We start from the raw sequence: 25,846 nt of genomic DNA on the forward strand, positions 1-25,846 counted from the left end.
TGATCTTGGCTCACTGCAACCTCTGCCTCCTGGGTTCAAGCGATTCTCCTGCCTCAGCCTCCCGAGTAGCTGGGACTACAGGCGTACCACCAGGCCTGGCTAATTTTTTGTATTTTTAGTAGAGACAGGGTTAGCAACAAGCCCACCCAGGGACCATATATTGGTTTTTAGATATGTGTTAGCCAGGATGGTCTTTATCTCTTGACCTCGTCATCTGCCCGCCTTGGCCTCCCAAAATGCTGGGATTACAGGTATGAGCCACCAGGCCTGGCCCTGTTTGTTTTTAAACGAAAGATTTTATTCATATTTTGTCACTTTCCCCAAGAATGCCCTTTTCCTGTTATGGGATCAAATTCAGAATCCCGCATTGCATAAACTGTTCCATCTCCCTTCTCTCCTCTGATCTGTGACTATTTCTCAATCTTTTCTTATCCATGACCTTGACACTCTTGATGAGTCTGGGTCAGGTATTTGTAACATGTTCCTCAATTTGGGTTCATCTGATATTGTGTCATGTTTAGCCCGTGCTTATGGATTTGGGGGAAGAATGCCACAGAGGTGAATCGCCCTGTCAGTGCATGGTATCAGGGGATACGTGAAATTAACAGTACTTATTACTGGAGACATGAACCATGACCACTGGTTAAGGTAATGTCGGTCAAATTTCTCTACCACAATGTTACTCTGGTTTGTGTGTGGGGTGTGTGTTTGTGTGTGTGTGTGTGTCTGTGTGTGATAGGGGTCTCACTCTGTCACCCAGGCTGGAGCACAGTGGCCCAATCATGGCTCACTGCAGCCTCGACCTATGGAGCTCACGTGATCCTCTTCCCTCGACCTCCTGAGTCACTGGCACTACAGGTGTGCACCACCATGCCCAGCTAATTTTTGGTATATTTTGTAGAGACAGAATTTTGCCATGTTGTCCAGGCTGGTCACGAACTCCTGGACTCAAGGATTTGCCTATCTTGGCCCCCTAAAGTGCTGGAATTACAGGTGTGAGACAGCACGCCCGGCTACAGTGTTATTCTTTTTCCCTTTTCTTACTCTTTTTTTTTAGAAATAAGTCACTAAATTCAGCCCACACACAAAGGGAGGGGTATTAAGCTCCACTTCCTGGAGAGAGGAGTATCAAATAATTGGTGGACATATGTTAAAACAACCACAGTAATTAATCAATATTATAGAGGAGATAATTTGAGGCTATGCAGATACCTTGTTTCTTCTTAACATTTCACCTCCTAATTTTAGTATTCATCAGTGAATCTTGCCTGCAGCAGTCATTACTGTGATGTCCTAATAGTGATTTTCCTCTTTATTATTCCTTTTACATTTATTATTTGGAATTCTTCTGCAAGGAAGATTTGTCCTTTCTTCGTCATTTATTTATTTATCCAGTCGTTTATTTATATCAGTATGGACTCACGGATACTCATTTAACTCTTTGGATATCCTTTGGGTTATAACCAATGCTAGTGTTAATTATTTTGTTCCTCCAATCATTCTTGCTCTGGCCATTGGGAATTCTTTGAGGTTGTCTCCTGTGTCATTTTGACCTGCCCCTGTCATTGTGGCTGTGGTGTCTCTGAGTGTGTTTTGTGCACTTTCTTACTTTCCAGCATTGCAAGATGCTCCAGGCTCATATTGCATATGTTGTATCTTCCCTGTCTCAGCCCTGGAATCAGCCATTTTTCCAGAGAGGCTTGGTTGCATATATTGAAGAATGGTATTTAAAAACCAATTTCTGGTCACTGGGTGTGCTTGTTGCTGCTGTGTCACTGCTTCTAAATTTTTAAGTAAAGAAATAATATAACTATAACTGGAGAATGTCCTGGCAGGCGATTGGCAGGGCGTACTGCAGGAGACGGTGAGGACACTATGCTGATTGATTGTCCTGGCAAGACAGGAGGATGTGCTGAACCTTGGCAGTGGCAGCACCGGTGGAAAGGAGGATGAGGAAGTTTGTGGCTCATCTGGACGTTGGTCTCTAGCAGTTATAGCCTGACTGCTACTCTGCTACTTGCTGGCTATGACCTTGGACGATATGAATGCCCTTGGACAAGTCATTCAACCTTTCTTTGCCTTAGTTTCCTCATCTAGAAAAAACAAAAAAAGCTAACAACACCTGTTGAGAGAACCAAATGAAAGAAAATGTGAAAATCCTTGGCAATTCCAAATCACTGTCCCAATGGGAGGAATTTCATTGTAACAGCTTTTCCCTATGCTTTTTTTCTTTGCTGGTGAGGGTCTAGCTGCTTAGGGAGGCAAAAGAGAGTGGGTGTTGTCATGGGACAGGCAGGAGAAAATGGCCCAGAGAAAGGCTGAAGACATCCAGCCAATCTGGGTGTAAACCAGAAATCTGCAGGTCCCGGGGGAGCAGAGCAAAGCCACAGAACACATGCAAGGCAGCAGTGACCAGCAAAGGGTGACAACTGGGTAGGAGCTTTGCCTGACAGCTTCTGCAGAGTTCCCGGGGCGGTGGTGGGGAGAGTTCCCCAAGCATGGCTGGCCTGGGGCAGTGCTGCCTGCTTTAGCCAGGCACCACGAGGCTATAGAAGGATGTTCATCGGAGACGCCTGACTTCACTGGGGCAAATAAGGTCACAAAGTATATTTCCGCTCACCCCTGCAAATTAGGATGTATGGTCTGGAAATGACTTTTTCTGATTTGTACTTACACGGTGTGGAAAACTTAACATTATGCCCTCGTGCTGTAGCCCGATGTCCCAGGCTGCAGAGGTCTTGCTGTTAGCTAGCCAAGCGCCCACTCTAAGACGCAAGATGTCTTGTGTTTGAGATTTAAGTAATATATTCCGAACCATTGTGGAGACCTCAAGGCGGGGCTTGAGAAGTGGGTGCTTTGCTGTTCTGTTCCACGCCTAAGCCTCCCACTGTTTATCTCAGAAATGTGGGCCCTGGTCCAGCACCCTCACCATAGGCAGAGGGACTTCTTCCTCCCTTCTTCCCACTCCCTTCTCCCCCATCCCTTCTGGGGTCCTTTCCTGTGTCCTTCCTCTCCTCTTTGGTTCACCATGCTCAGGAGCTCGTTTCTTGTCCTCTTGCTCTCTGGCTCCTAAACTACCTCTCAGGAGGCTGAGGGAGGGCTGGGGCGGGGGGAGGCGGGGAAAATGTCTTCAGTGGTTCTGCCCTCAGGATGAATTATCTGCAAAATAATTACATCTTCCCAAGGCACAGGCTACCAATCCTATGGGGAATTAGGCTGAAAGGGGCCTCTGCGTCCTCCAGCAATATGAGTTTAGTATGTGCAACTCCTAGGAGGAGGAAGAGAGAGGAAAATATACATTATTTCTAAAGAATAAGATAATACCTAATTGTCTTAGGTTATTTGGACTGCAATAATGAAATGTCTTAGCTGGGGTAATTTATACACACAGAAATGTATTGCTCACAGTTCTGGAAGCTGGAAAGTCCAAGATCAAGGCACTGGTATATCCCGTGGCTGGTGAGGGCCCACTCCTCACAGATAGTGACTTCTAGCTGTATCCTCACATGGGGAAAGGGGCCAACAAACTCCCCCAGGTCTCTTTTCTTTCACAGTTAAACATTTTTAATTGACACATAATTATACAGATATATTGGTTACAGTGTGATATTTCAATACTTGTATGCAATGCGTAATGATCAAATAAGGGTAATAAGCTTACCCATCACCTAAAAAAGTTACCATCTCTTCTTACTGGGGATATTTAAAATTCTCTCTTCTAGCTATTTGAAAATATAGAGTGAATTGTTGTTAAACATAGTCATCCTACAGTGCTATAGAATGCTAGAACTCATTCCTCCTGCCTAGCTGTAATTTTGCATCCATTACCCAACTTCTCCCTATCCCTGCCTTCCCCTACACTTCCCAGCCTCTAGTAACCACTATTCTACTCTCTACTGTGAATCAACTTATTTACCTTCCACATACCAGTGAAGATGTGCGGTATTTACCTTTCTGCATCCCTCAGGCCTGTCGCATGGAAGCACTAATCCCATTCACGAGAGTGGAGCCAGCATGACCTAATCACCTCCCGAAGGTCCCCTCCTTTAGTGCCATCACATTGGAGATTAGGTTTCAACATAGGGATTTTGGGGGACCACCAGCATTCAGAGCACAGCACTGAGTGTGTTCAATGTTTGAGGCACTCCTTGTGCATGAAATAGTCTCAGTATCCCCATTATATAGGCACCATTATTATCCCCATTTTATCAATGGGGAAACTGAGGCTCAGAGAGATGAAATAACTTACCCAGGTCTCAGAGCTAGCAAGGGACATAGCAGGGTATCAAAGTCAGGTCAATCTCACTTCAGAGCCTATACAATGCCCCCTTACGAAGCTACAGAATGACATCTCATATGGTAAGAAGTTCTAGGATGGATGTGCATGTCTGAGATCAGAAATGTCAGAGAAAATTGGGGATGAGCGGGTGCCACGAGAGAGGGTATGTTCATCTGAGTAAGAGACAGATTGATGGCAATCTGGACAGAACCAAGGCCTGGCAGGGGACGGAGTTCTGCTGCCACATGGGTGCCCATGACCCCATTCCCTGAGCTGCTGGCCATGGCACCCGAGCCCCCTATTTTTCCTTACACAACCTAGCAACTGTTCTTCCACAGCTGCTCCTTTGGTTCAACTCTTCAATATAGCATAGTCTTCTACATAATTTAGGGACTTCTTTAGTTTGCTGGGTTTATAGTCCAGAAGGTTTCTAGGGGAAATTTCTTGTAAGTGGGCACTTGAAGTCCAAGGCCTAATGATTTCTCTTTACTTTTTCTTTTTTTTTTTTTGTCTGTGAACCTGGATAGGAATGATCTGGTGATATTTTGATCATACAGAGGACATACCAAATTTTGCATTTGCTGCAAGCAGAAAATGTTTGCATACAAAAGAACCAGAAGGTTTGAGATATTCACATTGTACAAACCTAATATTTTGAACAAGTACCTTTTGCTGTGTAACAAATGAACCCAAAACTTATTGGCTTAAAAACAACTTAGTATCATCTCTCCAAAGTCTGTGGATTGACTGGATTCAGCTGAAAGATTCTTGCCAGGAGTGTCTCTTGTGATTGAAGTTAGACACAGCTGAAGCTGGAGTCAGTTGGAGGCAGGAGACTCAAGTGGCTTCTTCATCCCCATGTTTGGTGCTGCAGCTGAAGGCTGACTGGGAGGAGGAGAGACCAGACATTTTTCTCTTTCCATGGGCCTGTCCTTAGCGTGTAGTCACAGGGTAGTTGGACTGTGACACAATAAACAACTTCCCCCGGAACAAAATCTTCAAGGTTGCTTATGACATAACTTTGGAAGCTATACCAAGTGATTCTGTCTCATTCTCTGGGTCGCACGTTCTCTGTGGAAAGGGACTATATAATACTCTTGAATGACAGGAGGCATGATTCACTGCAAGGGGAAGGGGCATCTTTGAAGACTGGTTATCTTAGTTTGCACCCTGCTTCCAATAATTCATGTCCTTCCATGTGCAACATACACTCACCCCTCCCCATAACACCCTGTCCTCCCTCCCAAATCTTGTTTTATTTAGGCATCAGTCTCATTATCTATTCTATGTAACAAATAATCCATCACTTATTCTCATTACCTATTGCTATATAACAAAGGACACCATAAGTTAGTGTCTTAAAAACAACTCCCACTTTATTATTAGGATTCTGTGGATTGTTAGCGCTCTGGGCAGTTTTGCTGCCTGTGATCTTGGCTCAGGCTCTGGCCATCCAAGGCTTGGCTGGGCTGGAAAGTGCAGATGACTCACTATATGGCTGGCCTTTGAGATTTGCAGTCCAGGTCTTTAATAGAATGAGAAGCATGTGTAGCCCTAGGCTGTGCCCTGTGTAGTTGAGGACTGGTTTAGACCTCTATCTGGGCCACAGTCAGGCTAATCTCAGCCAGTAGACACGTGACTCCCAGGAGATTTCCTTCAAGCTGATTTTATATATCTATCTATATATAGTAATTGGTTGGTAGGGCTACAGGGCACCCAGAACGGAATAGGTGAGCACTTCCAATGGCTGTCTTGCACACTCACCCTTACTTTAGCCTTCACTAGCTGCTTTAGAAATCACCATGGGGTATATTTTCTCTCTTTCTCTCATGTGCTTTCTGTCTTCTATTCATGTTAACCAGCAGTGAGAAGATCTGGTGGAAAATGTGTGTATCGTAAAGGAAACCCATTAATGCCCAACCATTGCCATAATTGCCAGCCACTGTTGCCAGTGCTCCCCCACTCCATCCAGCTAACAAGAACTGTTAGTATCTTGTTTGCCCTGTTGTTGCAATCCATAAACATATGTGGAGTTTGCACAGTTAACCTTGGAGAGCACCTTGCTAGATATGGTGAGAACCAGAAATAGTTCTTCACCCTGAAGGGCTTATTGTCTCACAAGGGAGAAAAGATAAATTTATAAGTAACTTTATCATGTTGTGATAAAGAATGCGGGCTATAGGAAAGGTACAAAAACTCCATGTTGTGGGGTGTCAGAGGACAGAAGAATTCCACTCCCGTGTTCTGGCTTTGACTTTCCTTCTAGCGCTAGAGAAGTGTTTACATTTCACACACCAATTTCCGCATATGACTAATAAGGAAAACATATCTCCTTTTACAAGTATCACCAAGGAGCAGTGAGAGTCCATGACAAGGTATCTGTAAAGGTTTGGGATTTTATTTTTATAGTGTCCAAACACGTCTTTAACCTTGCAAGTGCTTGGGATGGAAAGAGCAGGTAAAGTGGTTGAGATATGTGTATGTGTGCGTGTGTGCGTGTGCATGTGCTTGTGTGTGACTGTCATGCTACAAATGAGGCCTCAGGGGGTAATAAAAAGAGGGCCTGCTGGGACCACCAATTTCTTTTTCCCATCTGTGATGGCTGGGCCCCTGTGCTTCACACTGGGAAGGGTATTACTGAACTCTCCTCAGTCTTGTGGTGTGGTCGCCTTTAATTCATATTTGCATGTGTCGTGAGACCAGCCAGGCAGCTGAACACTGCCCAGGAGTGGAGCTTGTGATGATGGAGAGAAATGAAATCACTGTTTAATGAGAATTGGTGAGATAAGGTCCACAGATGGACCATTCAGAGGGCTGTGTTTGAACCACGGTATCCCATTCATTTTATAATACACCTTACTGTGGGCTTAAATTGCATTCTTGGAAAATTTAGCCCAGCATGACTAGTTCTTCTTAGAATAGCATCACTCATGTAATGTTGTGTTCAATAAGCCTGTTGCATAAAAGGTTATCATGTAATTTTTATAATTATAAGTCTCCAGTGCTTCTAGAACTTTACCTTCAAAATAGTGAAAATGATATTTCATATATCCACAATTGTATTTCAGAGTAAGTTCTAAAAAGCCACGTGCCTCAGTTTACCCTTTGGAATTTGCCTATCTTTTTTTACAGAGTTATTTTTATATATCAACTTTCTAAAAGAATATACCAGTGGTATTTGCCAATAGCTTTCAATCTTTGATTAATGTTTTAATGGTGTTTGCCCCTATTTTAATCCATGTAGTAGGTTGAACTAAGCCTGGGGTTTAGAGTTAAATGAACTAGGGTCTGAATCCCAACTCTTCCCAATTACTAGCTGTGATCATGCTTAAATCACATAATGATTCTAAGCAATCATTTTTAATGGAGTTGAAAGGATTTAAATGAAGGTAGGTACAAAAGGCATAGCACACTGCCTATCACATGGTATGTACTCAGTAATCAATTTGAGCTATTACTATTGTCATCAGTAAGAATGACAAAATGTCTAGTTTAGACCTCTAACCAGCTTGACTAGATCTTTCTCTGAAAATTTCACTTTTTTTGCCTTGTTTCATTTGTATCTGTAGAGTCCCTGTTCTTATCAGAAGAACCATTATGCACAGTTAATTTCAAGTTCATGAGTTCTTAAGCACAGCAGGAAACTAATAAATCAATTAAACATATATTTCGTAAGAGATTGCTATATTTATATGTGCATACATAAATCTAATTTTAACAATGAAAAGTAGCTTGTCATGAATAGTTTATTTCATGAGATAAAAAGAGAAGGAAAATAATAAACACTACTTCAAAATGCAATTCTATGTAACACAGAAATGAAATTCCACAAGATCTTGTGGTTCTCTGTGTTACATTCAAAAAGAATAACGGATAACAAGATGGCTGGCCACAATGTTAGATATACTGTTGGAGAAAATTGTCCAGTGTTTTGAAAGGAAAGGAAAAGCCTTCTAGGAATTTCTCATCACAGAGAATTTAGACTGAAGGAATTTGCCACGGTGTTTTCTGAATAGCCTTAGAATTTTATATTGGATTTAAAAATTAGGTTAGGGAGGGAGTGGCTCCTCGAATGAAGCTTTTCCAGGCTCCCTCTTACTTTGTTTTTGCCTGGGGCATTATTTCTTGTTTGCCAAGACCAGCTGCTTCCTCGCTAGCCAGGTTTCCGTTTAGTGGCCCAGGGCTGCTTCTCTGATGTCGGGGAATTTGCCCCTCTGAGGTTGGAGCGGGCAGCTGTGTGTCCCCAGGCTGGGCGAGGGGGCTGAGCTGCCTGGAGGCCTGGATGACTGCATTCTGCTGCCGCACTTTCACCGGTATCTCTTCCCGGATCTTCAACAAATGTGACCTCTGCCAACCTCGTCTGAGCTCATCAGCTCTGCTGCCTCTGGGACCCAGGCGGGAGACAAAGGGGGCTGGCTTAGCGTTGGATGCCAGCTATTTTTTTCCACATGGTCTCTGGGAACAGTTACTAATCATATCAGTCCTAAAAATGATTTAAGCCTTTCCTAGCTACTAAGCACGGGAACCGTTGCTGGCACACAAACAAATCCCAAACTATCTCAACATGATAACACAAGCTTTTTAAATTTTAGTGTAAAATGTACCATTAATCAACCATCAATAAGTATTCATTCATTTATGATGTGCTGTGCTCTGTGATGTGGGGGGAGACAGAGTGGAAAGCCCAGCCTTCTCTGAACGAGCAGGTTGGATCACTGTGGCTAAGCTGGTCCTCCACCTATCCTGGATGGGCTCCTTTATTACAGAAATGTTGTTAGGGGTTGAATTGCGTCCCCCGAAATTTATTTGTTGAAATCTACACTTCCGCCTCCCCTGTACTGCAGAATGTGACCTTATTTGGAAATAGGGTTGTTGCAGATACAGTTAGTTCAGGTGAGTCATACTACAACAGGGTGGCCCCTAATCCAATATGACTGGTGTCCTTATAAACGGGGGACATTGGGACACAGACATGCACACAGGGAGAATGCCGCGTGGACACTGGAGTTACGCTGTTCTAAGCCAAGGAACTGTCAGAGCTGGAGGAGAGGCGAGAGCAGATCCTTCCCCAGTGTCTTCAGAGAGAGCAGGGCCCTGCTGACACTTTGATTTTGGATTTCTGGCCTCCAAAACTGGGCGACAACACATCTGTGTCTTTTAAGCAACTTTTAGGGTTACTTTATTATGTCAGCCCTAGCAAACTAATACAAATGCGAGGCATGTGTCCACCCGATTTTATTGGGGAAAACTGTCAGCTTGCCACTGACTTGGAGCACAGTCTGGGCAGCCTCTTCTCCGTTCAGCTGATGCTCAGCCCAAATGTCAGCACTGAGACGGGCCTTCAGGACCGTCTTACCTAAGCAGGCCCTGCACTCTCCATCCCAGCACCTTGCTTCGTTTCCTCTCTGACTTGTCACTACCCGAAACAACCTTGCTTATTTCTCTTGATTTTTAAAAACTGTCTATTTCCCACACCAGAGCTTATGCTCCAGGAGACTCCTGTCTGTTCTGTACCATACTTGGCACATAGTAGGTGCTCAAAAAACACGTGTTGCAAGAAGAAATAAATGAAGAGGAAAAGCTTCATCTGGGAATATGAATTTTTGTGTGTAGACAGAACTGTGCAGCTGGTCACTGCTGATCCTACCTCCTCCCACCCCCACTTCTTTCTTTTTCTCTCCTTTAGGGCTGGGAGCAAGAGTCTGGGCTCGCTGCATGGACACAGACAACACAAGCCTGAGTTGCCCTTGCTCTGCTGTGGATGAGTGTGGTTTTGTTGGGTTTAGCACTTCAGTTTGTCTCTGAGCTGCAGAGGACAGCCGGTCAGCTCTCAGTCCTGCTTTGCCACCTCCTGGAGAGGAAAGGCAGTGGGAGGAAACTAGCCAGCTAGGCTAAGGCTGAAGGCTTCAGGACCCCCACATGGAAGAAACCCACGGAGGAAGGAGTTTCTGCCAGATCTGCCTCCCTGTGTTCACAGAGTCTCTGGACCTTTAGGCGTCGCACCCAGGCTTTTGTAGTTCACTCTTGAGAGGAAGGAGCTGCCGGGCCCCTGGGCTGTGTAGGCCCAGGAGTGAAGGCTGGGGGCCATGTGTGAGCATATTTAAGCCAGCCGAGACCTCAGAAAGTGAGGAAGAGGGGGCTTTGGGAGACTCTGGCTTCCTGCCTTTGAACCTCAGGCAAACCTAAAAGGGCCTCGGAAACACTATTTGCTCACTGGGTGATAATGTGGCTGTGTTTGTGTTCACCAGCTAGTGAGATATGAAAGGTTTGGACTGAAATGACAGGCAGTGGGCAGAGGGGCCTCCTGAGGAAATACTTCAGATAAATACTTCTGGGATAAGATCCTTGACTGGGGTGAAAGTGGGAACGAAGAGGGAGAGGTTTACATTGACTATATGCTTGGTGGCTGATTAAATACTGTTTTTTATTTGTATGTGATTTACGTTTTACCTGCTTCCAAAAAGGATTGGAGGAGGATGACTAGTTGAAGGTGAAGGATGAAGTAAGAATGACTCCAAGTTCTCAAGCCTGAGTGATGGAGAAAAAGAGAGTGCCACTGTCTCAGGCAGGAAGAAGGGCTGGGAGGAGAAAATATTTGGGAGCAGACAATGATGTGTTTGGTTTTGGATTTGTCATTCTTTAGGTGATGAAGATGTTCAAATAGAAGAATTTACTAGACTGTCGCAAACATGTTACTCAGAGAATCCCTATCTTTGATAGGCAGGCTGTCTGCAAAAACCAATCTATGTGATTAGTACAGAAATGGGAACTACTTCATTTACAGCTGTAGCTATTGTTTGCTTCTCACTGCTTTTAGTGTCATATCTTTGCTCCAAAGGAGTTGTAATTTTGAATATCACATGCTTGTGTGAGCACACACACACACTCTCACACAAACACACAGAGCCTATTTTCTGCAGTTGTATCCCGGGGTCTTGATACTAAATTGCTCAAAGTTTTGCTTTCCCATGTCCTGGGAGAGCCCTTTGGTCTTCTGTCTTGTCTCCCTGCAGCCACTCACTTCAGCTCCCCGACAGGCACTTCCGTGTATCCTTCTGTGATCTCTTCCTTGTTTGTATCTTGAGTAGCAGAAATGCGTTCCGGCAAGACTCACCCCTTTGCTGTGACAGATTGCTACACTACAGAGCCCATTCAAATAACTTTTCTTTTGCCTGCCTGGATTCTCAGAGAAGCTTTTAGTGTCCTCCTTGGAAAACCACACGAAACAATGTGAGCCATCCAGAGTAAGAGCTCAGCAAATGAGCACCAAGTTAGGACTTCGAAGCAAAATAAGAGGTTATAGCCAGGAGAAGTTTCCAAGGTTGCTGATGTGTGAAAATGTCTAATTGGCAAGTGTATTCTCCTTAAAGACTCAGAAGAGGAGGGTATTGATCTATTGCTGCCCTCTAGAACAGATTCTTTTGTATAATCCAAGACAAAGTTTTATTTTTATTTTCTCTCTCTGTGTGTGTCAGAATTTAGAATATATTAACTTTCACTAGTACCTAAATCTTAAACTCTCTTTGCTTTAACTGTGACCCCCCCCAAAATATATTTCCCTTTTCTGTTTCTAACTCTTTGTAAGCATAATTTTAAAAAATTACACAAGTAAAACATCCAAACAAATAGAAGGATATAGGATAAAGCTTTTATCTTTTCCCACTCTTGAATTCTGTTCTCTCCAGAGGTGGCATGTGACTAGTTTGATATGTAGCTTTCCATGCCTTTTTCTGTATATTTAAATACATGCCTGGAATGCGTTGCCCAGGTGGTCACTTGCTGGTCACGCATTTCATTTCCCCAGGGAGGGCTTCTCTGATGACACAATGTTAATGAGCTTCCCTCATTACCACCTTTTGCCTGTCACTGTTTTGGTTTTCCTCCTGGCATTTATTACCATCAGCAGTAAGTAGAATAAAACTCCCTTCTCTACAAAGATGTCCACACCCTCATTCCTGAAACCTGTGCATGAATATGTTCTCTTCTGTGGCAAAGGGGACCAAATGTGATACAAGTAAAAGCATGAACCCAAAGGAAGGGAGATAATCCTGGATTATCCTGGTGCGTCCAATCTAATCACACGAGGTCTTAGAAGTGGTGAACCTTTCCTGGCTGAGTCAGAGAGAAGGGCAAGAGATTCAGAGCATGAGAAGAACTTGATTTGCCACTGCTGGCTTTGAAGATGGAGGCAGGGGGACACTAGGCCAAAGGATGCAGGTGGCCTCTAGAAACTGGGAATGGCTCTTGACTGACAGCCAGCAAGGAAACAGGGACCACAGTCCTACAACCACAAGGAACCGAATTCTGCAACAACTCAAAAGAGCAAGGAAACGCATCTTTCCCTAGAGCCTCCAGGGAATGCGGCCCTTTCTGGGCAAACTCTGATTTAATGTTTGACCTACAGAATTGGGAGATAAATTTGTGTTGTTTAAGCTGCTGAGTATGCAATAACTTGTTCTGACAATAATACAAAACTAACACACCGTGTAAATTATTTTGGTCTTTTATTGCTTCGCTTGTTTATTGTCAGCCTGCCCAATAGAATGTGACCTCCAGGAAAGAGAGACTTTGTCTATTTGGCCCACAACTATATCTCTACTGACTAGAACAGTTCCTAGCAGGTAGTAGGTACTAATTTTGTTGTTGAGTGAATAAATATGTAATGAATATGTAAATGAATATACATGTTTGTACATATCAGATTACATATATTATCTTATGACTTGCTTTTTACACTTAATGATGTATCTTAGATGTCTTTCCATTTAGTTCCTATAGATATAACTCACTCTTTTTAACCGCTACACTACATCCAGTTTATGATTGGATATATAATCATTTTTGTTAACCATCCCCTTATTGATGGACATATAAGCTATTTTCAGTTTTTCACTTTGCACATCTCTGGGCACATGTCCAAATATTTCTATCAGATAGAAATGAAGTTTCTGAGTCAAAAGCATAAGTTTTTAAAAATTTGATGGATATTGTTAAATTGCCCTCTAAAAATTCTATACCAAGGGACATCCTCAATAACTGATGATGAGACAAAACATTTACCAACACTCTTGGTATTGTTAGTCTCATAAATCCACTTTAAAAAAAATGACTGGTAGGTAAAAATACCTTATTGTGTTTTAGTGTTTGCATTTCCCTGATAGTTACTAATATTGAACTGCTTTTCTTAAGTTTATTAGCTATTTGTATTTCTTTTTCATTGAATTGGTCTCTGGCATCAGAATTTAAAAATCTGAATCCTGACTATAGCATTTACTAACTGATAACTCTGGGCAAGTTCCTAAATTTCTCTTTGTCTCAATTTTCTTGTCTGTAAATGGAGATGATAATAATATCTGATCAAAAGAATTACTATGCAAATTAATAGACTTAATAGATTAAAAGTGCTTAAGATACTGCCTGGCAAATAAGATCCTATCAATCAATATCAACTATATCTTTGTCCATTTTTTGTCTCTTGGGTTGCTTTATTATTGATTTATAAAAACTCTTTGTATATTATAAAAACTCATCTATTGTCTGAAACACATTTATTGCAAATGTATTCTTCAAGTTGCTTGCCTTTTAGCTTTGGTTGTGATATATTTCATCTTAAAGGATTTTAAAATTATTTCCAATCTGTCCATCATTTTCTTTGTATATACTATATGCAGTCACAAAACTATAAAAGAATTCTCCCATATTTTCCTCTACTATATTTTTATATTTTTTGTGTTTCACTCTTGAATTGCCTTGAGATTTATTTTTGTATATGGAGTGGTGTAGGAATCAAGTTTTCTTCAAAAGTAAAGACATAATTTCCCCAGTGTCATTTATTGCATATATTTCTCCACTGATTTAAAATACTTAATTGACTGTATGTATTAAATTCATATATATATGAGATATTTTGTATTTATTCCTCTCTCTTTATTTTTTTGAGCTGGAGCGTACTCCTTCCCAAATACCACATCATTTTAATTTGTATAACTACATAACATATCTAATACTTGTTAGCACAAATTCAGCTTGCTATTTTTTCTCTAAATTTTCTTGGATATTTAAAAATCCTTTCTCTTTTATATAAACTTTACAATCAGTGTGTTAAGTTTACTCTGGTTGTTTTTAATATGCAGGTTAATTGGGGAGAATTTTTACATATAAAATGTTGAGCCTTTTAGCATATTATGATTAGGTCTAAACCTAAGCATTTTTCTGTTATAAGAACCTTTGTTCATTACATTTTCTAAGGGGACATTGTTGATAAATGAAGATGCTAGTGGTTTATGTATATTGATCTTGTATCTGGCGATCTTATTTATCTCTTACATTAATCAAAACAGTTTTCCAGTTGACTCTTTAGATTTCTGGGTAGATAATAACATCATATACAAATAATTGCAGTTTTGTCTCCTTCCAATTTACCATCTCATTTATTTTCTGTGACTTCTTGTATTGGCGAGGACCACTGGTATGATCGTCATACTTGATGACATGATTTCTTATCCTTTCTTTGACTTAAATGGAAGAGGTTTTATTTTTCTCTGTACTTAACTCATTTTGCTCATGTATAAATAGATTTTTAAATTTTTTATGGCTTGTTCAAAGAGATACCTTTCTTTACTCATTAGAGGGAATATATGCAGGAAGTAGATGAAGTCTTGATATAAAAAAACTAAAAATAGGTTTGTAAAGAATATGCTGTTTTGTGCAGTGATATAAGGAGGAAGAATCGAGGGATAAAGTATAAGAAAAACAGGATGAAAAAGGAGACAAGAGATAAGAGAGGGAGGTTATCGAGGCAAAACAAAACAAAAACAGGAGGGTGCATGTTCCTAGACTTCAGTGGTAGAAACGGTGACTGGACTGCTTTTTAGCCTTTGGGTGGAAGAAAGGACGTGCTTGGCAGGAGAAAGGGAAAGGAGACGATGGGTACTAGGTATGCATGGTTATGGGGGGCATCAGGATTGAGGTGGAATAATGAGTAAAGTCTTAGCAGCAAAGCTGTACCAACACAGTGTTGGAAACCCTGTGCCAGTCCAAGCAATGACAGTGCCCTGCTCAGACACCACTTGACGTTGATGTGGCACAAATGTGTGGCTGTGGCACCGTCAGCTGTGTGCTTAAGACTGGGTGTGCAAGTCTGACCTATACAAACAGCCTTGGGGTCGTCAGGACATTTTCCTTCATAGAGTCTATTTGGCAGGCACCACACCCCCCACCAGTCTGCATCAGAACACACTATAGAAGGCTTTAGAATGTTCTGCTAATTTGCACCTTTCCGCAAGCAGGTAAGTTTCTTGTAGAAAGATAAGAATTTTCATGCATAATTAAAGTCAGAATAACCATAATTCTGGTGTCCCTCTCTAGCACAATACTATATCGTAGCATATCTTACGTGCACCGGCCCCTCTCTGAAGGTGCAAACTATGACACCTGAAGATCTCCATGTCCACATTATTTTAAGGGTCTTTCCCTCATAATCACTGATTCTTCTTTCCTTTAAACTATTTACTAAGAAAATAGTTTATTTTAAAATGGCATGGTGTTTGTTCTTTGTCTCTCTCAAACAAATCTCTATTAAAGCTCCCTTCTCTGGAGCTGGCACTCTATTTTGCAATGTCTTTATCATAGCACTTATGTTGCTGTTAATGTCAGTTGCCCTCCTAGACAATGTGGTCTCTGAAGGCGGACACTGTGTGCTTTTGTCTTTCCTTCTGTCATTCTTAACACAGTGCCTGGCATGAAGAGGATGATCAATACATTTGTTGGATAGATTAGTGTGTGAAAGAAATGAGTAAGATAACACATTTAGATGTATTTTTCTTAGTCTCAAGATAGTAGTAAGAGTTGGCTATCATGGCAAACATAAAGATGGAGGAAAAAGTTCTGCCAAATATATTTTAGGAATTTTGCTTAATAAGATGCTTACTTGATTAGTCGTGTGAATATTGGTTGATATCAATCTATAATGTCATGGAGTATATCATCATCATCATCACCATCACCACTAGACTATTTTTCAAAGCACAGGAGCCCAAGTAATGATGCTTAACTCGTTATTTTCTTCATTATTCCTGTGAATGTAGGTGGCAGGGCATTATTTATTTCTGGGCTCTGTGTGTCTGGAAAGTTGCCCTTCGTGGTGCACAGCTGAGCAGATTCTCTTGTTGCCTACAGTCCTTTGCGTGTAGGCATCACACCAGCTGAAGAGCAGAGTCCTTGCAAAGAGGCCAGAGGTCACTGGCTGCTGACAGAGAAGACTTTCTGGACTCCTTGAGGAAGGGCACAGGGACACTCCCAGGGAGGGAAGCCGGCAGGGGAGACTGTCCACACGTTTTAAGGCACCAGTTCCCCTTTTCTCTTTCTCTGGCTGGTTTCCCTTTAGGACCTTTGGGGCTCCAGAATAGTTATGTGAGCACCACAGGCTGCTAGTCCCTGCTTAAACCCAGGAGACTCCTCCTTATTCCCCAGAGAGCTCTTGGGAGGGAACAGAGGGGGAAAGTGCTGCTTGCTGTTTCTTAGTGGGAAAATGAAGCAGGATTAATATGGATACAGCATTTAGGAAGAAAGCTTAATATCCCCAAAGACAGATTTTAAATTCATAAAATCTACACTTAAAAAAAGGTACCTTATGAATAAATTAGGTTAATCCCCTTATTTTACAAAGAAGAGAATTGATACCTAGAAATCTCACAGTAGTAAAATCAGGAGTAAAACTCAGAGCCCCTGGTCCAGCGTTCATTTGGTTATAGTGACTTGGATTAAATGATTCAGTTAATCATTAAAATTATTTGGTTATAACATTTGCTTACAACTTTGAAGAAAGCAAGAGATAGCTTTATTTCTAATCCAAGAATGAGCACTATGTTTTCAAGATGTGGTTTTGTGGAATCTGCTATTTTAATTACTCAATTTTATACATATATATATATATATATATATATATATATATATATATATATATATTTCACCATGTTGGCTAGGCTGGTCTCAAACTCCTGACCTCAGATGATCTGCCTGTCTCGGTCTCCCAAAGTGCTGGGATTACAGGTGTGAGCCACCACGCTTGGCCCACTCAGTTATATATTAGTCATACTTTTCCAAAAGAAGTAGGGACACTGGGTCAGCAGATCAAACTGATGTATTATTTGAGTATGAGATCTTAGAAAGATGTGGCCACACACAGAACAGAGATCAGGCACTGGTAGAGTTGGATTCCAGAGCAAATCTGCCCCAGCTTTTTGTGGGGCCATCAGATGCCATTCAACTCTGGTAGCTTATCTGTAAAATACTATCCTTCCTCTGCAGGATCATGAAGAGCCACTTGAGACAAGAGATGTCAAGGGCTTTGAAACACACTTTTACTATAGAATGGAGTTACTTCTGGTTTATGTAAAGATGCAGAGCTATTAGCTTAACAGGTATTCCTGAGGACTTTGTTCCAAAGTGCAAAATATTAGCTTAATTTGTATCACTGAGGAAAGAGCATGAATGAGGAAAAGGTAGCTGTGCAAGGCGTGGGTTTCTACTGCTGGCCTGATGTCTCCAAATCACACACCTGCCCTCTGGCTGGGGCTCATCAGCATTAGCAAAAGTTAACTGTTGAACCTGAAACTTAAAATGCTCAACTCTTTCACTTCAAAGCATCCATTCTGTCAAGTATAGGAAGGCTCTCAATTTATGATGTCAGCAGTTTCTTAAATTTGCTTTAAAATACTTCAAATACTTTGGTCTTGATTTCATTTTTGAAATTGTTGAGCAAAGTTTCTTCTATCTTAAACATCTTAAATAGGTAGGATGTTTTATGAATTTGGGCTAATCCACTCTGTGTGAAACGTGTTACTAAGAGTGACAGAGGCTGAGTGTGGTGGCACTGGCCTGCAGTCCCAGCTACTCAGGAGGGGAGGCTGAGACTGGAGGATCACTTGAGCCCAGAGTTCTGGGCTGCAGTGTACTATGCCGGATGTCAGCACTGAATCTGGCATTGATATGGTAACCTCCCAGGAGCAAGGGACCGCCAGGTTTCCTAAGAAGAGGTGGACTAGCCCAGGCTGGGAACGAAACAGGTCGAAGCTCCCGTTATGATCAGTAGTGGGATCATGCCTGTGAATAGCCACTGAACTCCAGCCTGGACAACATAGCCAGACCCCGTCTCTTAAAAAAAAAAAAGAGTGACAGAGGGTGGGTTAAATAAAAGGCTAACAAAGAAAAGAGGACAGTGATTAGAAACGAAAACCAGTGTGAGCCAAAGAACTCCAGGACAGCTGGGAAGCTGGCTCGGCCTGGGAGATTAGGTTGCCTGCTGAAATCTAGCAACTTTGTCTTAACTGCGAGAAGAAAGCTCTGAGCAACAGGTTGTTGGTCCATGAAGCACATCCCACATTTTCTTAATATAAGCCATCAGCTCTTTCCACACCTTTCCTGTCAACATATAGGTCACTGTGTTTAATTTTTGGGATACATTTCCCCCCTCATTGGCCCTGAGTCAGATGGTAGAAAGAGTAGCTAAATGGTCTTAGCTGCCCACATAACTTTTCCAGTTTTTTTTCTTTTTTGGTTAGAGTTGTTTCTATTTCTGACAGTTCAGACAGTTGTTCACATAAGTCAGTGGTAAAAATCTCTCGTGTTAGCAGGCAGTGAAAGGATTAAATCATTTTCCGTGAAGTCACTTATGTTGCTCCATCGCTGGTGTTTTATCACTTCTTTTTAGCTCTTTCTTTGGTGAGGCAAGGATATCTATATTAGGTAAATGAAAAATGAACTGCACTCTTATTCTCTTGTTAATACAGCTGGTGCTCTTCCAAAAATCATACACTACCGCTGACAAATCACTGTAATAATCACAAGCCTAAGCTTTAATTTCTTGGACCATTTTTACAAAGCATTCATTTTTCAGCTATTAAGATGAACAAAATTGATTGTTTTGGAAGATGTCTAGGGCTTATAGCTTCCTTCCTTGGGGTCTGAAATGTATCACGAGGAACCTCAGTTCTAGTGCGTGTGATAATGCCTGGCTCCAGGAAAGTCTTTCTATTCCTTGTGCCTCAGTTTCCTCATCTCTAACATCTCTCATCCTCAGTTTCTGGGGATGATTAAGTGATAGAGAAGTACAATTAGTCTCTTAAAGAGAAAACATTAATGCAAGGTATTATTGACACTCAGATATTTACTTTTAAATTGAGAACATGTTCTCTTCCTTCACAAGACATCTTTGAGAATTTAAAAATCTAAAATTGTATTTCAAAAATAAAACATGTAGAGATTTATCCCCCAAGGGCCTCCCTGAGAGAACCACTTTGGCTCCAACATGAACTACCTATTTCTATAAACCAATACGCAAGAATGGGCCGGGCACGGTGTCTCATGCTTGTAATCCCAGCGCTTTGGGAGGCCAAGGTGGGCAGATCACCTGAAGTTGGGAGTTCAAGACCAGCCTGACCAACATGGAGAAACCCTGTCTCTACTAAAAAGACAAAATTAGCGGGGCGTGGTGGCGCATGCCTGTTATCCTAGCTACTCGGGAGGCTGAGGCAGGAGACTCACTTGAACCCAGAAGGTGGAGGTTGCGGTGAGCTGAGATCATGCCATTGCACTCCAGCCTGGGCAGCAAGAGCAAAACTCCATCTCAAAACAAAGAAACAAACAACAACAACAACAAACATTACCAAGAAAGAGAATGAACATTACCCAGTAGCCAAAAAAAAAAAAAAACAAAAAAAAACTATAGGAAGCAAGGCTTCTGATGGGCAGAGGTCCCATTATCCCTTGTCCTATATTCCAAGAAGTTGCTCAGTTATCTCATCAAGCCGAATCTGTGAGAGTGGCAGGTCTTGTTTCTGAAGATGCTCTATGCTCCTTTTCTTCTTCTTTTTGTAGCATGTTCGCTCTCCTTGGACCTTCCACCCCTGGGTAGCTGATGTCCTCATGGTGCTTCCTAGAGCTCCCTAAGCATCCCGCCCATGCCCGTCATTCCAGGGAGTGCCTTGCTTCGGTCTAACCCTATTTCCCAATAAAATTACCCCCTTTTGTCACTTTTCTTCATTACCTTGTCATATAATAGTAACTGTGTAATTGTAGCTGAAATCAATTCCATTTAATGAAGGAATGTTGTGTAAATTGAAAGACGATGAGTGTGGGGTGTAACTGACTCTGTGACAGAAAAGCTGTTTGGTATCAGACCACTCCCGATCTGGTTCACCACTGCTATTCCCGACAGACACAGGAGCCTGGTCATGGAAATCCTTCTGCTAGGTCCCAGGAGGACACAGGACTCTAGATTTATCTCAGTATCTCAGAAGGAAAAAAGGTAACCAGGAGCTTATGCAACTGATAAGCAATATACACCTCTTTACTTTCCTCTATCTCTGAATGAAGGGGCCAAGCCAAGGATGTTCGAGCCCAGCCTGCCATGAGTTCCAGGAAATGACTGACCCAGAAGCCACAAATGCTTTCAGAAGCCCTGGAATTAAAAATGGTAATAAACTCATAAATGGGTGAGGGGAAGGATTAGCATGTGAGCTGCCCATTTCCATGGATACAAGGCTCCTTTCATTTATTTTTACTGGGCTTTTACGGGGACTCAGAGCTCCAAATCTGATAGGACATCTGTGCTTCATTAGCTGTGTTTCATTAGCTTTATAATGTGATTTAAACGGACCCCTTAAAGTTGCAACAAGGGAGGCTCCTGAGGTCCCAAGTTCCTGGCCTTGCCTTGCAGGGGGCCCACGAAATGGCCACATGAATGGAGACGAGTGTTCGAAGGTCATGGGGCCGCTGGAAGATGGATCTCAGGCTAGGATGAGGTCAGACACATCTTTTCCTCTACAATTAAGATCTTAGAAAGGGGGCCTGCTAAATACAAAAGTATCTCTACAGGGAAAAAGGAGAATTTGGCTGTAGGGCCTGGAAGGCTCTGCTAATTCTAGCATTCTGGGTATTCTCACCTGCCCCTGTAGCCTTCCCTCTTCTCTGCTTTGGAAATCAGCACAATTAACACGTGTTTTCTAGGTTGAGGGAGGAAATGTAAAACATGAGGGCAGTTTGGTGGACTGCAACAGGAAGCAGGAAGCAGCCACTTTTTGAGTGTTCCCTCCAGCAATGATTAAAGTAGAAGCAGGTAGTCAGTCATGTGACAGGGCTGAAATGTATAAACTGGGTATCACACTGCTCTGAGAATAGTTGCTATGGTAACCCAGACAGAGATGGAACAGCAGTAAAGGAGAGCTGCCCTGAAAGCAAATGTTATTGATTAAATGAATTTTTTGGGGGGGGGGGGCGGGGTGGGAGGTTGGCAGTTGCGAGAATGGGAGGAGGAGGCAGGTGAACCTACTCTAATGACTGTAAGAAAGTGTGGTTTGGTTGAATATTGACAAATCTTGTCAGGAGTCTTCATAGAAACTGGAAGTTAAATGATCATCTGCACAAGCTACTGTTTCAGTCCATGGCTGAACTTTTTGATTTCAACATTACATAGGCAATTCATGGTTTCTTAAGAAAGCCTATGACGTTGGAGCCAGGTAGCACTGCTAACCTTGAATTCAAAACCTGGTCATCTGAAGCAGGATTATTTTCTGAAGGATTTATGAATGTATCCACTAAGCAACCTGGTTATTTCTAACTGAGTTCCACATTCTGCCTTCTGTTGTTCCCATTGCCACTCTAGAGGTAGCTGTTTGGTATTGGAAGTAGGGTGACCCTCTAAGTGTGACCTTATTCCAACTTTGGAATGCATCCTCCCTGTGAACTTTTTGCATTATGACCTATCTGCACTGTAACATCGAGAAAAGAACTCTGCCCTACTTTTTGGGATAATTGTGAGAAATAACTTATTAATGATTATAAAGCAGCTTGAAAATACAAGCTCTTTACAAATGCAAGATGATAAAAAATGCATATGAGTAGCACTAACAACAATCACATCAAGGTCACTGAGAAGGTAGCTGGAGTGTACTCCAAAATCCAAAGGGAGAATAAGGACTTATAAGTAGGAAATATCCTTTGATACACCAAGTAATACATGAAGATAGACAGCATCCTGGACTTCCTGAACGGTCATCTGAATGTGCAACTCACTTTCATCTATAGGGACAAGTTATGAGTTGCAGATTTGGCAATAACTTTTTTTTAAAAAAAAGTAATTGTTGGTCGAATGCTTATTATCCTCAGCATGCCCTTGCCTTTACTATAAACTGGTTGGAATGACCTTCCGAAACAGCTGGTACCCTCACTCCCAAGGCTGATGACCTTCCTTTTGTCCCTTGCCTTACCTTTTTTGCAGCAAAACTGTACAATACAATACAGCCCTCCACAAGCAGATCCGTTAGTAAAGGAATTCATGCATCTTGCATCTTGAAGATGCATTATTAATGCCTGGACAAATCACATCAGGTGAAACCCAGCAAGTCCCTGGCACTGAAAAAAAGGAACAAAGGCTGGCTCTACAAGAGAGCGATGGATGAGACAAATTATAACAGCTGGGAGTTTCTTGTAAGTAAGATGGCATAAAAACCAGAAATGCTAAAATTGTGTGCATAGACAGCAACTTTGTATTTCTGTGGTAAAACAGATTACACACAGTGCTGGAAGAAAGCCACTCTAATTGTGGCTTCGTTAAAGTCATGGTGCTGCAACTCTTTGAATTTCTCAACAAAAGGGGCCAGCTTGCTGGTGACCAAATTACTTCCAAGCACAATCCCAGGCTCCTGTACATGATTTCTGAGATGGACTAGGAAGGATGGATTTTTCTAAGAGGGCCAGTAATCAACTCTGTCTGCACAGGGAAAAAAATAAAATGTGGCTTGGGAGAGCCCACCAGGGAACTCTGGAGCAAGAGATACCATGGGGGACAGGGGGAATGGAGTCCCTCAGGTCCCTCATGTCATCTCTCCTGGCCATGGTGGGGGATGCCTGGATAGGTGGGCATGAGACAGCAGTTTGCTTGTGTGTGATTCATCCTTCTGTGTGAGAACTTACAGATCCTTTGACTTCTAAACTGGGTGATTGGAGATAGATAAATATCTGCTATGTTTCAAATGGATTACCAAAAGCCACGAGTGCACAATCATTTAGCTGTGCAGATCCACGACTGTGCCGACTCCCAGTGGTCACTAATGACACATGAACTGCTTCAGCCCTGATGAACCTCCACATTCTTTTTCTGTAGGGGCTATGGCAGGGAGGATTGGTTTTAAATTGCAGGCAATGGCTAAAGTTTATGATGACATTAAAGGGAGGCATTTTTCAAACCTACTTCTATATAAGCAGTTTATTAAATAAGATTTCTTTTGATATCATGAAATAAATAATATTCTTTTTAAATATTAGAGCTGCTGATGTGTTGAAGAAAGGGACCCTCTGTGTGTGTGTGTGTGTATACGCATGTGTGAGTGAGCACGTGCTCACACTTGTGCCTCATGCACACAGTTCTCTTGTGGTTTCTGTGTAATATTGCCCACAGTTTCTATTCGGAGAATCACTTTTCCTTACATGTACTCAACAGCAAACATGAAACCACCTAATTATACTTCCATAATCATGATTAAAAACCATCTAAATTATCCTGCTTGATGTACTCAAAGAGTTTGTTGATTGCTTTTTGATGTGTATTAGAGCTTTATGCAGGGCCACATCAAATGAGTTGCTTCATAATGAAATAAAGGGAAAAATTCTTTAATATGCATGCACACTTACTTAAAATATACATATATAATTCATATTTGGCTAATTAACCAGCATCAACACAAAATCTATGACCATGAAATAATCGTGGAGAGGCTGATTACCTTCAAATAGTACATTAATTTCCATTTCATATATATTTACATATATATCTATGTTTACACAATATTGAGTCTACCTTTTACAGAAGCCACTCAGTCTTTTGAACCATCAATGCCTCAGAGTTTTTTTCCACATTCTGGGAAAGGGTTGTGAAATTAGGATGTGAATTTCAGATTTAATTTTATGACAGGAATTTCATGTAAATACTCCCCTTCCCTACCATCTGTTCCCTTGGACAATGGAGGGATTCTGGGCCAGGTCACATGAAGGAACAGGAATAAACAGCAGTCCAGTGTGATTTCTTCCTGCTGATTCTCCACAAAACAAACAAGTGTCCCTTCCCATCTTCCTAGGAACATCAGTGTATGGACTCCTCACGGTTTTCCTGTTTATACACATTCTTTTATCCCAGGGCAGGAAGAACTAACTTTTAAGCCCTTTTTCCTCCGAGCACTTTTTTTTGTTTGTGGAAGCATTGTGAAATATGCTTCACCTTGATTTTCACACTCAAAATTACACATCATCATCAGATGTGTAAAACATGCACGGGTTATTTTTAATGAAGGTGTTTGTGACTGTTTACCCATAGGATGTTTTGTGTGACTGATGAATCCTCACAGCATTGGAGGACTTTCAGGTGCTTTTGGAGACCATGGTTTGGAAAAAACAGGTGGTTGACAGGTGAGGCAGGGCCTGCAAGAAGTGTAAATCAAAGGGAAGAGATGAAACATTGTCCACGTTCAGACGTAGGTGATGATGGGTCTAAACAAAAAGTCAAGCTGAGGAGGGGTTTCAATTTTAATATGAAGAAATAGTGGCTCATTTATTCATTTAAGAAACCTCAAGGACCTATGGTTTGCCAAGTACCGAAGTATAAGTAATTTTGAAGGGTAATGGTAAGTCAAAGAAAACTGAGATATGGATATTCCTCTGGGTGGGGAAGTTACAAAGACACAATATATTGTGCAAAAAATGATGAGTAGAGATTTGTACAGAGGACTGTGGGGAGATGGAGGTAGGACTTGGTAGTTGTCTCGGGAAAGACTTTACTGAAGGTGAGGTGGATCTCTCTCCAAGAGAGATCTCTCTCCAAGATCCAAGCATTCCAGGCAGAGGAAACAGTAGGTACAAAGGTCAGAGGTGTGAGGAGGTACACATGTGAGGGGATTTTGAGTATGTATGCATTACTGGGCTGCATTTTCAGCTGTGAGGTGGGAAGAGTTAGCAGATCAAGTTAGAAAGGCAAGAGGCCAGAATGGAAAATGCTCATGCTCTGCACCAAGAAATTTGGACTTCATCTCATAGGCAAAGATTGAATTGGAGAATGGCATGATCAGATTTGCATTCTGGAAAGTGAAATCTTTGGAAGTGTGGAGGATGCACTGAAAAGTGGAGAGCAAGATTGGCAGGTGGGAGCATAGTTAGAAAGTTATTGTAATACCTCTGGAGAGCATTAGGGAGAGCCTGACACACATATAGACAGGGAGGATAAAGAGTAGGAAAAAGTCCTTGACTATCCCTGTTCCAAGCTAAATGACCAGAGTAGTTAGAGCATCTCCTATCAATGATCCACAAACTTCAGCCACACCAGATTGCCTGCAGTTCCTGCCATGACTGTGCCTTTGCAAATGCTCTGCCTTATGCCGGAAACAATGGTGACCCATTGCCTGGCCAGCTAACTTCTACTTTCACTTCAAGATTACTCTCCAGCATTAGCTCCTCTGGCAGGTCCCATTCCCCCTTGTTTGGATTCCCATAGAACCCAATCTACCACTAATGAAGCAATGA

At 41.9% G+C, this 25,846-nt stretch overlaps 1 long non-coding RNA gene across 1 annotated transcript in view; it reads left to right on the forward strand.

The window, feature by feature from the left end:
• The window catches only part of LOC105465304 (uncharacterized), a 117,592-nt gene that overhangs the window by 67,203 nt on the left and 24,543 nt on the right, over window positions 1-25,846 (forward strand). The window lies entirely within an intron of this gene.

Source organism: Macaca nemestrina, chromosome 19 (genome assembly GCF_043159975.1).
Source record: "Macaca nemestrina isolate mMacNem1 chromosome 19, mMacNem.hap1, whole genome shotgun sequence".
In the NCBI taxonomy this organism is placed as follows: domain Eukaryota; kingdom Metazoa; phylum Chordata; class Mammalia; order Primates; family Cercopithecidae; genus Macaca; species Macaca nemestrina.